Source organism: Lactuca serriola, chromosome 9 (genome assembly GCF_051521515.1).
Source record: "Lactuca serriola cultivar US96UC23 chromosome 9, Lser_US96UC23_V15, whole genome shotgun sequence".
NCBI lineage: Eukaryota > Viridiplantae > Streptophyta > Magnoliopsida > Asterales > Asteraceae > Lactuca > Lactuca serriola.
In genome coordinates, this window is record NC_136416.1 from 38420377 (window position 1) to 38434188 (window position 13812).

A 13812-nucleotide genomic window follows, 5' to 3' on the forward strand; every position below is an offset into this window, starting at 1 on the left:
CATGTGCGGTACTGGGAAGCTTTGTGATGAAATCCATAGTGTTGTCTTCCTATTTCCACACTGGAATCTCCAACGGATGCGTCTTGTCATGAGGTCGTTGATGCTCGGCCTTGACTTTCATGCAAGTCAAGCATTGCTCCACATACCAAGCTATGTCCCGCTTCATGCAGGGCCACCAGTAATCAGGTGAATATCCCGATACATCTTCGTCGTCTCGAGATGAATGGAGAATCTAGACTTGTGAGCCTCCTCCATTAGAACCCGGCGTACACCGCCCCAGTAAGGAACCCAGACCCTTCGGCGCAGGGTCAACAACCCACGACTGTCATAATTAAATGAAGCCACCTGTCCTATGATTCGCTCACACTTCCGGAACTCCTCCTTCATACCCTCGACCTAAGCCTCCCGAATCCGCTCCAACAGCGGAGTAATCACTGTCATGCTTAGGCATATATCCTGAATCGAAATCGCGACCTCCTTTCGGCTGAGTGCATAGGCCACCACATTGGCCTTCCCCGGGTTGTAGAGGATCTCGCAATCGTAATCCTTCACCACATCCAACCAATGTCGTTGTCTCATGTTCAGATTTGGCTGATCCATCAAGTACCTCAGGCTCTTGTGGTATGTGTAGATAGTACAGTGGACCCAATAGAGGTAGTGTCGCCAAATTTTGAGGGCAAAAACAACTGCCCCTAACTCCAGGTCGTGTGTCGGGTAATTTGCCTTGTGAGGCTTCAACTGCCTCGAGGCGTAAGCGATGACACACCCTTTCTGCATCAATACTGCGCCTAAGCCCGTGATAGACACGTCACAATACACTACGAAATCCTTAACGCCCTCTGGCAGAGTCAATATCAGTGCCTCGCACAACTTCTACCTCAAAGTCTCGAATGCCGCCTGAAATCGTCCCTATGGTTTGGCCAAAATTGCATGTTTGGTCCCTAACTTTTTTTTTTTGCACTCGGATCGTCCCTATGGTTTGGTCAAAATTGCACGTTTGGTCCCTACCTTTATGTATGTAAGGGACGAAAAACGCAACAAAATCAAACCACAGGGACGATCCGAATGCAAAAAAAATTAGGGACCAAACGTGTAATTTTGACCAAACCATAGGGACGATTTTAGTAATTTACTCAAGTTTAAAATTCTTGTGTTTTTTGCTAGTGTTACAAGTTGATTTTTATAATATGAATTACCTAGGAAAGGCTGTACCCAAAACAAAAAGTGTTTGTGGCAAATGTTTAAAAGCCAAAAACATTTGTGGCAAAATTGTAAAGTATCATGCAATTTATATGTATATAATGGTAGATTGTAGAAAAAACACTAACACAAAAAGAATAAAGCCTACCAGATTTTAGAAAAAGCAATTTCTCATTTTGACAGTGTGTAAATCGTTTTACGTGTCTTTTGCAAAAGTGCGTTATGCAATTTATTGTGAAATTGGATTATTTTGATAAAACTAGATGGCATTTGCGAATGGGGATGTAGCTCAGATGGTAGAGCGCTCGCTTAGCATGCGAGAGGTACGGGGATCGATACCCCGCATCTCCAATTTCATATTTTAATTTGGCAAGCTGATTTTTTTTTTTTCTGAAAATTCCTTTATTCAAACGATATAATTGCAAAAAAGAAAAAAGGAGTTACTAACATGCTTCTCCAAATCACAGTATAATTGCAAACGATATTCAAAATAATGGTATATGCAGTAGTTAAAGTGAAAATTGTTTTTTAATTTTTTTTCGTACAATTTTTACTTATTTTAATTTTTAAATTCAAATAAATTTAATATACCGGTGTCACAACTAATTATAATTATATTAAGAATTCCAGCATCAGTCTTAACCCAAATAAATAGATTAAAGTCATTAAACATATCTACCTATTTAATTAAGCGGACTGAAACTTATCATAAGAATGGGTTCGGAGCGGATAGAAAAGTTGGAATGATGGATCACTTTTTGTCCGTTATTGTCAAAAAGATAATGAAAAATGTATTTTCTCATGTGCACATCATTTAAGTGTTTAAGGGATGTGAAACCTCTCTTCTTTATTTTCTTAGTTCATAAAGTGTTAAAGGACGTGGAACCTCTCTTCTCTATTTTCTTAATTCACAGACAATTTCTACAAATCAAGTAATCATTTTTCGATATAAATTGGAAGGCAATACTTGACTTTTGGGAAGGCAATACTTGACTTTTGTTTTGGTTCCACTTTGGCTGACTGATATGGATGTACCGTATCGCACAAGTTCGTAAGATACTCGAGACCACTATATTCGAAATCAACTCGGCTCAAGTCACAAATGAAGTCGACCTTAAGTATAGGAATATTGGACTCTTGAAGCTCACGATCATCTAGCATTGTTATATTTATATATTTACCCTTTATTTTATTCATATTTACATATTATAGAAACGAGTCGAATCGAGCTCACAAGCTTAATCACGTTTTTATTGTGATTTAATATAATTTTATTTTTTTAATAGTTAATTAAGTCGAGTCGAGCAGAGCTGGAAACTACAATTACTTTATCGAGCTTGAAATTAAGGCTCGAGTCGAGCTTGATTCAAGTTTCGAAGTCGAGTTATTTAGTCCAGTCGAGCTTCGAGCTTTGATAATATTCGATTCGACTAGGCCCAGTTACATCCTGACCCTTTTCGGTAATACCACCATTTAGATTTTTTTTACCCCCATCAAGATGGAATAAATGAATAATAGTAATCATCATTTGTTACAAAACTTGAAATCTCAAAAAATGTTTGATATTATGACGGTCTAAATCTTAAAATAAATAAATAAAATCATCTTGATGTACCGTTTAATATACCTCATTGTTCGTCGTTCTCATACTGATCGAACCATTACCTTTCATCATCATCATCTACTTCACCTATCCCCCATCCACAATAACATGTGATACCTTACCATGGTATCACAACGGAATCTAATCTTTATTTTCTTTTGTTTTTTTTCTTTTTGAAAGATTGATATCATTAAATGAAAATGAATTATGAAATGAGATAATGATACAAGACGATAGTTGGAAATAAAAGAAGAAACATGAGTATATCAATAGTAGCCTAACCACCACCTCCATTATAAAACCTAATCATCCTTCAACCAAGAGAGCCTCATAATCAAAATTGCGGTATTCTCAAAAGTAGAAAATCAATTTGGTACTTATTAAACATATTTAGATTTATCGTCAAAACATATTACATTTCAACTCTTATTTATTTCAAAACATTCTTTGAAAGATACCCGTGAAAATCCCTCACAAAGAATATTTATAGGAAAAGGTATACCTCTTATAATTAATTAATTTACAAAAAAAAAGACACAAATATTTTTTGTTTTTTAGGGGAAAAAAGAAGCAGAATTGATTACGAAGTCAACTGCTTATCTCATCGTCCTCTCTGCGCATCAAGCTGCCAACCGCACATCCTAATTTTAAGCTGCAATTCCGTCACCGCTGCTAAAAACCTCAAGTTTTGCACCGGCGTTAATATCTCCATCACCTTCTCCGCCGTTCTCGTCCTCAACATATCCGCGTTCGCCACAACCACCTCCATCTGCGCCCTCAACGTCTCAATCACCGATTCCATTTCATCATACTCCCCATCCACCAGCGGATTTCCCCCTCTCCTTGCAATCTCAACAATCGGCGGCGCCGCTACGCTTTCCTGAATCCTCGCCAACTCATTATCCAATTCCCTCTCATCCGCCTTCGTCTCCGCCTTCAGCCTCTCCATTCTCTCCACCTGCGCCGGACTCATATCCCCAACCGTACTACCTACAATTCGAAAGGCTAATACTGGCTTGAATCCAGCAATCCAGAAGAAACTCCGTTCAAACGACGAGAACCACGGCGGAGAGAAAACTAACGACACATCATGATTCGAGATTCGAGATTTCTCCTCGTAGTACTGCTGGTAATGCGAGAGAACACGAGCGATCAAATCACGGAGATGTTCATCATCGGAGCTATGATCAGAAGTTCGTAAATTCGATCGAAGCTCATCCAGGTAATGCTCCTGACGAACTAACCATCCTTGGAAGAAATTCTCGAACTCACTTTCACTTGTGACGACTGTTCTTCGAGATTTGGGCGACATCTTGAGTGATTGATGTCGGAAAAATCACAGGAATTTTTTTGATTTGTGCGATTGAAACTTATAAGGTGATGATGGAGTTTGATATTTTGGGTGATAGGTTAGAGGGAAATCAACTGTGAGTGACACCTAAGCGGGAAAATCACAGGAATTTTTTTGACCACCAGCCCCCTTTTTTATTTTATTTTTTAAGATTATTTTATTTTTTAACTAGATTATGACCCGTGTAAAACGCGGAAAACAAATAAAAATGTACGTATAAAGATATAAAAAAAATTGACACTATAAAAAAATTAAAGTAATAGAAACAGACTTAACATTATTGGTAACATTGAAATGTCTGAAAAAATAATAAAAAACAATGGAACACCTAAATATCTATAATCGTTGAAGGATTTATTTGTAGACATAACTTTTTGTTTGTTACATACAGCTCTCAAAAGATAAAAAGAGAAAGAGTTATGACTTCAAGTAAGAAAGTGAAAGTTGAGTCCTCACCGCCAAAAAGAAGACAACAACAATTTGTACTACTTCTCTCAGTAAATAACATTGTCTTAGTTAGAGAGTAAGTAGATAGACGAATTAGTACTTTTACCCAGGGGTAGCCTTCCTTGTCGCCAAAGAAGAATGAGAATTGATAAAGTTTTCTTGGGCTTCAATAGCAGAAGCAAAGAAGTCAAATCAATGTAGCTTTCGTGCCCATCCTAAAGATTTATTAGTTGGATGACCTTCCTCGTTATATATGAGTAACTTCAATCATTTTTCATTTGTGACGCGAGAAACAAAAAACATATAACTGACAATGAGTGAAGACGGGTATACGCAAGTATAATCTAACATTTGATAATTATTGTCATTGACTTTTGTTAATGGCCATAACAAAATAAACAACTATGGGGAATTGCCTCCGCTAAAAACGGAATGAGATTTTTTTATTAGACGAAGTTAACTTCCTGTAAAGTATATAAGTAGTCTCATTGAAGAATCTAACATATATGATTCAAGCTTCACTTGCATGTCTTCCAATCCTAAAAATATGTAATATAGTACCATTGCATAGTCCTTTGGTTTGCTCGATATTACGAAGTAGCATGACTGGAACACCTATTTTTAGTGTAAGTTTATGGTTGGAAATTCTAGATGCCTTAAAACCATTCAACACAACTAAAGAGTAGATTGATTTCTCAAAAAAATCTGGTAACTCTATCTCACATAAAGAATTTGAACTCATATATACTTCCCCTTCATCTTTCACCAATCCTAAAATGTAGTCATTGGTAGCATCGAATTCTTTTTTAGGTACCAAAATAGTTTTATCCTGAAAATATGATGGATCATTAAGATGGTTTTCAAATGATGGATAAATGATGTATACAATTAAATGAATCTGGTCACCTGTAGAGCGAACAACAACGTCTTCTGGAAATTCAACTTCAGCTTCACCATAATTAGGGCCACCAATATTACCTTCACTAATGTTAAGAATCCACTCATCAAATGCTTTTGTCTCATCCAAATCATTAGTTAGACAACCAAACTAAAGCCTCATGTTTACGGTTAAACGTAAAACTTTACATTCACGCCATAATTCAATAGGGGAAGCTAAGCAATTTACGATATACCTAAATAATCAAATGCATATCAACTCGATAGCATTAATTGAAAATGTTCAAGGTTTAATGTTAGAAGTTTGATGTACAATTTAGGAATTGATTTTAGATTTACTACAATTCAAATTTCATTGCCTGTTTTGGATGATTACTCAAATTACATTGCTAATCTCAGTAGGGGTCACTAATATGGTTGATGGTCTGATCTTGGTCGATATGATGTGTTCGTCTCAATCATGAAAGCAATGTGGATAGTCCGTAAACCATGTGTTGAGTAACACCTAAGTGAAACATTTTAACACATTTAGAACAACATAAATCCATTACCTTGCATGGGATAGTTGGGTAGGGCCAATCAACTATTACAGTAAGACCTTATTACAGTAAATTAAGAACATTAGGTTTTGAATATGCAACATCGTTTTGTATATTGATCACATTATTTCTGGTAAAAAAATCTTTCAAAGGTTTCCTGGTAATGATCATTAGAAAGTACAAAACATGTCAAATAACATTTAAGCATTATTACATAAGTTATTTCATATGTTATTTTGAGAGCATCTAAATGGTGTGTAAGCTACTAAAATGAATCAAAATTTTGAATAAATTGGGTTAGTCAAAATTGGGTTTTTCTATTTCTTGTTCGGGTTGCCATATCAGGATTTTATCCTTTTACAAAAAGATTTCTCCAAATATGTTCATCAAGGTAGGCATTCAAGGAATCTACCTACAGTTAAAGAATTCCAAAAAAGTTATTTTTTAAAAGGACGATGCTATTAATGAATTTTTTGCAAAGTTCAATGCTATTAATGAAATTCGCATCTAAAACATTGTCCTACAAATGAGCTTCAATGTAGGAAATTTTGAAATGTTTCAATATCATCTAAAAATAATCCAAAATAATATTTTTTTTAAAAGTACAATGCCGTTAATGAACTTTTTTTTCAAATTTCAATACTAAAAACAAATTTTCCCTAGAAAGTTGTCATATTAATGACCTACTAATTAACATTTAAATTTATATATTACATAAATGGTTCACTTGTGAATAAAAGTACATAAATGATCTACATGAGCAATAATTAAACATTTCCATCAATATCCAATAAGGGATACAAATCATGCCTCATTTTGTAATGAATTCCAACGCCCCACAATGTGGAATCCCCTTAATGGCAACATTCTAGAACTCAGACCACATTGGATAATCAATATGAAGAGAAGCTGCAATAAAAAAATAATAACTGTTACCATCTGATACAAATATTATAGACTATTGTGGTGTTAGATAGCATAATAACTTGCCAACAAAAAAATACCAATACCTTGTAGACATCACTTGTACAACATTTAATAAAAATACAAAAAACGTTATAAAAAATAAACTATACTTATGATATCTCTTCTGAGGTACATATGATTATTGAAATTAATGTCAACAAAAATCTTCAATATTTAAGTGGCTCTAAATACAACTACCCTCCAGTTTTAGGGCCCTTGACTTTATGTCACTCCCAAGAAAAAACGGTTCCTCAAATACTCTAAAAACCTGAAAGATTAAAATATGCACATAAAAAGATGAAAAGGGTAAAATAAACTTTCAAATATAACAACAATATTTTATAGACAATACTACAAACAAGCTAGAAACATGCAAAATAGAGATGAAAGAACATCATAATTAGATTAACACCATACACTCATTTAGTCTTATCTTTCTTCTTCCATTATAGGAGTTTATAAAACATTTTCTATTGTATGATGGATTTCTAAATTAATTTTTTGAGATATGTGAGGTTGCAAAGAGTGGAACAACAAAGAAATGGAATGGATATGTAATCGTAAAAGCAAGATAATAGAATAAGTAATTTCATTCCCGAAACATGTTTGTGAGGCATGGAATGGAACATAATGAAAATTTCATACGATTTTTATGTTATATATTGCAATTTAAATTATAAAAATAATCCTTCCCATATATTTGTTTAGTTATTATTATGTAATTAAAAATGATTTATATTGCAAGTTTTATACTAATATATTCTCTTATTGTTGAGAAAACATTGATACTCACAATGTTCCCAACCCTATTTTCAAAAGTGTATGGTGTACCCATTTATCCTTGAGAAAGTAAAGTCAATAAAAAGATTCAAACCAGTTAAACGAAAGAATAAGGTTGTGAAAGGTTTTTACTATGCTCCTCGGCATGCCCAAACAACGCAAGTTAACAAAAAAAACATGCTAATTAACAAAAATTAATCAATCCCAAACATTTTTCATTAAGATTTATCGATGTAATCTATTTACATGGTATACTAACACTTTGTCTTTTCTTTGCTATTAAGTCTAAAAGATGTTTTTTTATAATATTAAAAAAGGATAGGTGAATAACTTATTTCTGAGAGCCCAATTTGTATCTTTAAAAGATGTTTTTTAAATAAATCAAAACACATATCACCATTGGGTTTTGTTGAGTTGTAGAATATGTGGATCACTCACTGGTATAAGGGTTTAAATTCCATCTCCAAATCCAGGAAAGGATCGAATGGGTAAAGCATTATAGATATTGACTCGAGTATATCTTCCATTCATGACTTGGTAAGCCACAACAAAATCATTGACCAAATGCATATACAAAAATGTAAAAATAAAAAAGAAAATTGACATATACAAACTCACTACCTAGTGGACATATCTTCCAAATCGAAACAATGGATGAGAGGTAGCGGTGCTGTTGTGTCCATCCTTTTGCTCTTCAGATATTCATAACTTAAAAAATCAAAATCAACAATACAAATCATAAGAACAAAAATAGAAGCAGATTCAGAAAATATAACCATTATGGATTTAAACTTAAATCGAAAGGTTTTATAGATTGGAACTTCATAGTTGAAACATAATAAAAGAAACATAATCTAAAATGTACCCAAAATTGATCTAAACTACGATCAAATTAAAGTAAAATCCAAAGAAATTTATCTCTATATCATTCCTCCTTCTTTCATGATGACCGAACACAAAACATCACTACATAGATCGAAGCCCACATATATTTTATTTCTTCTTTCCCACTACAAAACTCAGGTTAGATAAATTATGTAAAAAAAGGGAGAGAAGGTAGAGGTACTGGTAACGAGGGATGGGGCGAGACATTTTTTCATTTTATTTTTGGTGAGATTTTAATTGTAATTAATAAAATTCCTAATTTAATTCATTTTATTTTTGGTGAGATTTAATTGTCATTAATAGAATTCTTAATTTAATTCAGTTTATTTTTGGTGAGATTTAATTGTCATTAATAGACTTCCTAATTTTAAATGTAGTATATATTTTATAAAATTTGTGGACAAAAATAAAGGGTTGACAAAGATGATATCAGCAAATAATCCAATGGTGGAAAATATAAAATTGAAATGCAATCAATGGCTCTGATTTCTTCAATTTAGAATTAAAAGTTCTCTTTTAATAATATTTAGAGATTGGACTCTGCTTGGTGCTTATGGAAATGGAAACGAAAAATTAACTATTTATTTGTTATGGAATCTCGTTTTATTTTATCGTAAATTTATTATCTACTTGGTTTTTCACATCATAAAAAGTTTTTGAAAGAAAGACTATTGAAGATCTTCTAAGAAGTTATCATGTATTATTTATTTGTCATTATTGAAGTCATAAACTCATGCATCAAGGCATATGTTCTTCATGCTCTGTATGACTATATACTATAAACATTTTTAGATAAAAATAAATGACAATGAGTTTTATTTATTTATATACTTATTATGGTTTAATTTATGTTTTGTAGCATTTGTTTAGGATCTCGTTAAATAGGCATAATTTTAGAAGCGACTGAGGCCATGTGTGATGGGTTTTAGACTATACATCATTCCTATGGTGTACATGCAAACCCTAATAGCTTTTGGATCTAGTTTGTCTAATGAACATGCAATTGAATATCCAAAGCTATAAACCCTAGATCTAGCATGCAATTAATCATATTAAGGTAAAATAGGGTTTAAGATATTACCTTGATTGTTATGTAGCAATAACAATCTCAAATCCTCCTTGTAATGACTTTAGAAAGCTTAGAGTCACAAATGTCACTCCTCAAATGGTTCACAAACACCAAGAGCAAGAGGATGAAGAGGAGAAGAGAAGGAGGCTGTCCAAAACGTGTGAAAACCGTAAGGAACATGTCCACCACGTTTTTGGGGCTTAAGGGTCCTTTATATACACGTAGGCTATTAGGGTTTTGAACTAGGAAACCCTAAACTGACTGCTTAAGCCCTAAGTAGCCCATGGACCCTTCTTTAATAAGCCTTGGACGATTTCTAATGGGTTTCCCATAGAATTCGTCCAACCTTATATTATAAGGTAATCCACAGCCCAATTGCAATTATCTTATAATTACAATTCCAGTCCCTTAAGTTTAATTAATCTCTTTTAGCCATAAAACTAATTACCAATTAATTCTTGACTAATATTAATTAAACAATATGATTTCTCCTTTAATATATTATTTTCATAATATATTAATAAATCATAATTAATCATTTCTCTCCATAATTCATCCTATCAAGTTGCTTTGGTGAAGGCAACCCAAAAGGACCATGCACCATCGGGTCAAGTACATACCAAAGTAGTTATGGACTTAGACACTAATCCAACAATGTGGCTAGGTGATCGAATTTGTGACATGAATATGTATTATTTTTTGTGATTATTGAGCTATACTTTTCCAGACTTACTATTATTCTTAGTAAAAAAAGAATATTCTAGATAGAACACTAACATGCAAGTTGCAACCCAAAAAGTCATTACTTACGAAGGACGAAGGGCGTACAACGTTATTGACCAAGTGCCATTTTACTTTATTTTTTATTTAGTACCACAAACACCCTAATCTCGATACGCACGTATTTGAGAAAAAAAGTTTGTTAATAGTTCTAAAAGAAAATAATATAAAAGTTTTAATTATTTAATTTTATATGATAGTATGTCATTTTCAGTTAAAATAAATATAAGGATTTTTTTTGTTAATTTGAGCAAAATATTAAATAATCGATATTTTTATATAAAAAAATTAAAACTTTATAAAAAAATTCCTAAAATAATAGAACTTTTCTACATATTTCCCTCAATATAAATAAAAGTTTTAAGTTTTTGATACAAGTCTTTAAACTTATTATATTGATACTTTGGCGTATCACATAGTATTCAACAATAATTATATCATATAAGTAAGGAAACGCTATAAGGATATCGATTTTTAATGGCAGCACTTATCGCTACAAAATGTGAAGAATGTAGTATCACATAGTATTCAACAAGGATCATATCATAAAAATAAGAAAAAAACTACAAGAATAGCGATTTTTAGTGGTGACATTTGTCGTTGCAAAAAGGTGAATTATCATATTTTTTATAGCATCTTATTATTACTATTATTATTATTATTATTATTATTATTATTATTGCTATTTATGACATTTTATTTTATTTTAAATTTTCTATTATAACATTGTACTTTATATATTATATTGTTTTTTATTATAACATTGTATTTTTTTTTTATTTTTTTTCCTATTATAGAATTTCACTTTACATATTATATAGTTTTCTTTTATTTATTTATTTATTTGTGAATTATAGTATTTTTTTTTCAGTATAGCATTGTATTTTACAATTAAGGTCATGATATATATATATATATATATATATATATATATATATATTATACACACATACATTCCAAATTGCATATAAATACGTATATACATACATAATTTTCTATTTTCATATATACATTATACATACATAATGCACATATACATAAACATATATACATACATAATTATCTTTTTTCCATATATACATCATTCATACAAATGCACATACAAATAATATACACATATGCATACACAAAATATATAGTATACATATGAAAAAAAACAGATTATATAGAACCTATGGTGACGTAATCCGACAACGAAGGGTGGTGGTGGCAGTACTCCGGCAGCAGAACCGATATTCCGGTAGAAAGCTAGAAATTTTGTGTAGCACCTGGTTCTTGGTATGTATTTTTATTTAAGTGTTTTGCATTTTTGGCCTGGGACTCGGCGAGTTGAAGGACCAACTCGCCGAGTAAAAGCGGGATAAAGTGTGGGATTTAAGTATTAGACTCGTCGAGTCGGGTCCCGGACTCGACGAGTAGGCTCTGACTGGACAAAAACCCTAATCTGAGGGTTTGCACCCTATTTAATCATCTCTTTCAGTCACCACTTGTCCCTATTGCTCCAGAAACCCTCCATAGCAAACCCTAAGTGTTTTGGTGCAAGATCTAAGGCTTTTGAGTGATTTTTGTGGGTTTTCACCTCAAGGAAGAAGGAAGAGCATAGAAGGATCAAGAGGAGACTGAAGGATTCGAGGTTTGTACATCATTTGCAGTCTTTGAAAGGTATAAAGTCTATACCTTGCTTGTTCAATTGTTAGAGCCCTTTTTGGGGAAGATTTAGGGCTTTTTAAGCCATATGAGGTAACCAACCATGATTGCAAGCATGGTTAGGGGTCAAGACCTCAGATCTAAGTCTTGGGAGGAGTCACAAGGCAGATTTGGGTTGCTTTTGCACTCAAGGAAGGTCCCATGCAACATAAGAGCCATTTTAGAGCCTTTTAGGTTCAAAAGTCCCATGCATGCACGTAAAGTTCGTAACTTTACGTGCTAGATCGAGCTTAGGGGCTTGGATCTATCATTCGGTCAAAGGTTATACAACAGAAATTGAGGAAATACGTCGTGGACGTTATTGACTCGGCGAGTCCGTTCTTGGGACTCGACGAGCCCAAGGCATAAAGTCCCATATCTGCTGAGGGTCAAAAGAACTCAGTTGGGTGTTAGAAGGGTTGCAGAAGGTCCGAAGGAGTGACCCAACGTATTGGACTTAGCCTTAGACCTGGAGTTCATGGGACTCGACGGGTGCTAGAACAGACTCGGCGAGTCCAAGGCAATCTCCCAAAACATGAAGACGAACTCGACTAGTTGTTCATACAACTCGGCGAGTCAAGGACAGGACTTGTTCATCAGATGATGGTGAACTCGACGAGTTGTTCATACAACTCGACGAGTCAGATGAAGGTTCATTCGATGATCATATAGAAGAGGAACACGTCGAGTCGTTGCCAAACTCGACGAGTCGAGTCGCGGATAAGGACGGGAAAAGGGTTAGGGACTCGACGAGTTGACGACCCAACTCGGCGAGTCGGGTCAACTGGAAGTTGACTTTGACTTGGACTTGGTTGGGGGTAAAATAGCCCTTTTACCCTAAGAGCAGATATCAGATTCTGACTGAGTGTTTTGTGGGGATTATAGTCGGAGGATTTCCGGAGTAGTAGCAGACAGAGGTTTCCCACACAGATTTTCAGCAGTTACTCGTACGAGGTGAGTTACCTTCTAGTAGCGGTGGGTCTACGGCCACAATGTCGGCCCACCAGTAGGAGTTGTATGTTAGATGATTGTCTTTGTGATATCATCTAGGTTTGCTACTACCTGATATGTTATACGCTGGCATGATATGTTATATGTGATAGTAGTGGAGTTCGGTTGTTAGGACCGAAGGGTAGGTCAGACACCCCAAATATGTCTGACAGTATGTGATGATATTTTTATATGCTGGCATGATATGTTATACGTGATAGTCGTAGTAGGAGGGGGAATAGTCCCCAAGTTCGGTTGTAAGGACCGAAGGGTAGTTTGGACACCCCAGATATGTCTGATAGTATGTTTATGTTATGATATATGTGATAGTAGCAGTAGGGGGTGGAATAGTCCTCAAGGGTCGGTTGTTAGGACTGATGGGTAGGTCAGCACCCCAGAATGGCTTGACATGGGTAGGTTAGCACCCCAGAATGACTTGACATGGGTAGGACGACACCCCAGAATGGCCGCATGGGTAGGTCGACACCCCAGAATGGTCGTATCGGGTAGGTCGGGCACCCGGAATTGCCCGACAGTATGTATGCTATGTGATTGTATGGTATGTGGTACGATGGGGGGACTCACTAAGCTTCGTGCTTACAGTTTACAGTTTTGGTTT

The 13812-nt window shown here is 34.4% G+C and overlaps 1 non-coding gene and 1 pseudogene across 1 annotated transcript; one reads left to right on the forward strand and one right to left on the reverse strand.

Annotated features, from left to right (window-relative positions):
- Window positions 1-1478: 1478 nt before the first annotated feature.
- On the forward strand, window positions 1479-1551 carry TRNAA-AGC (transfer RNA alanine (anticodon AGC)). The gene has a single exon. It is a non-coding gene; the product is annotated as a tRNA-Ala (tRNA).
- A 1678-nt stretch (window positions 1552-3229) lies between these two features.
- Window positions 3230-4181, reverse strand: LOC145074148 (protein RESPONSE TO ABA AND SALT 1 pseudogene; annotated as a pseudogene).
- Between the last annotated feature and the right edge of the window lie 9631 nt (window positions 4182-13812).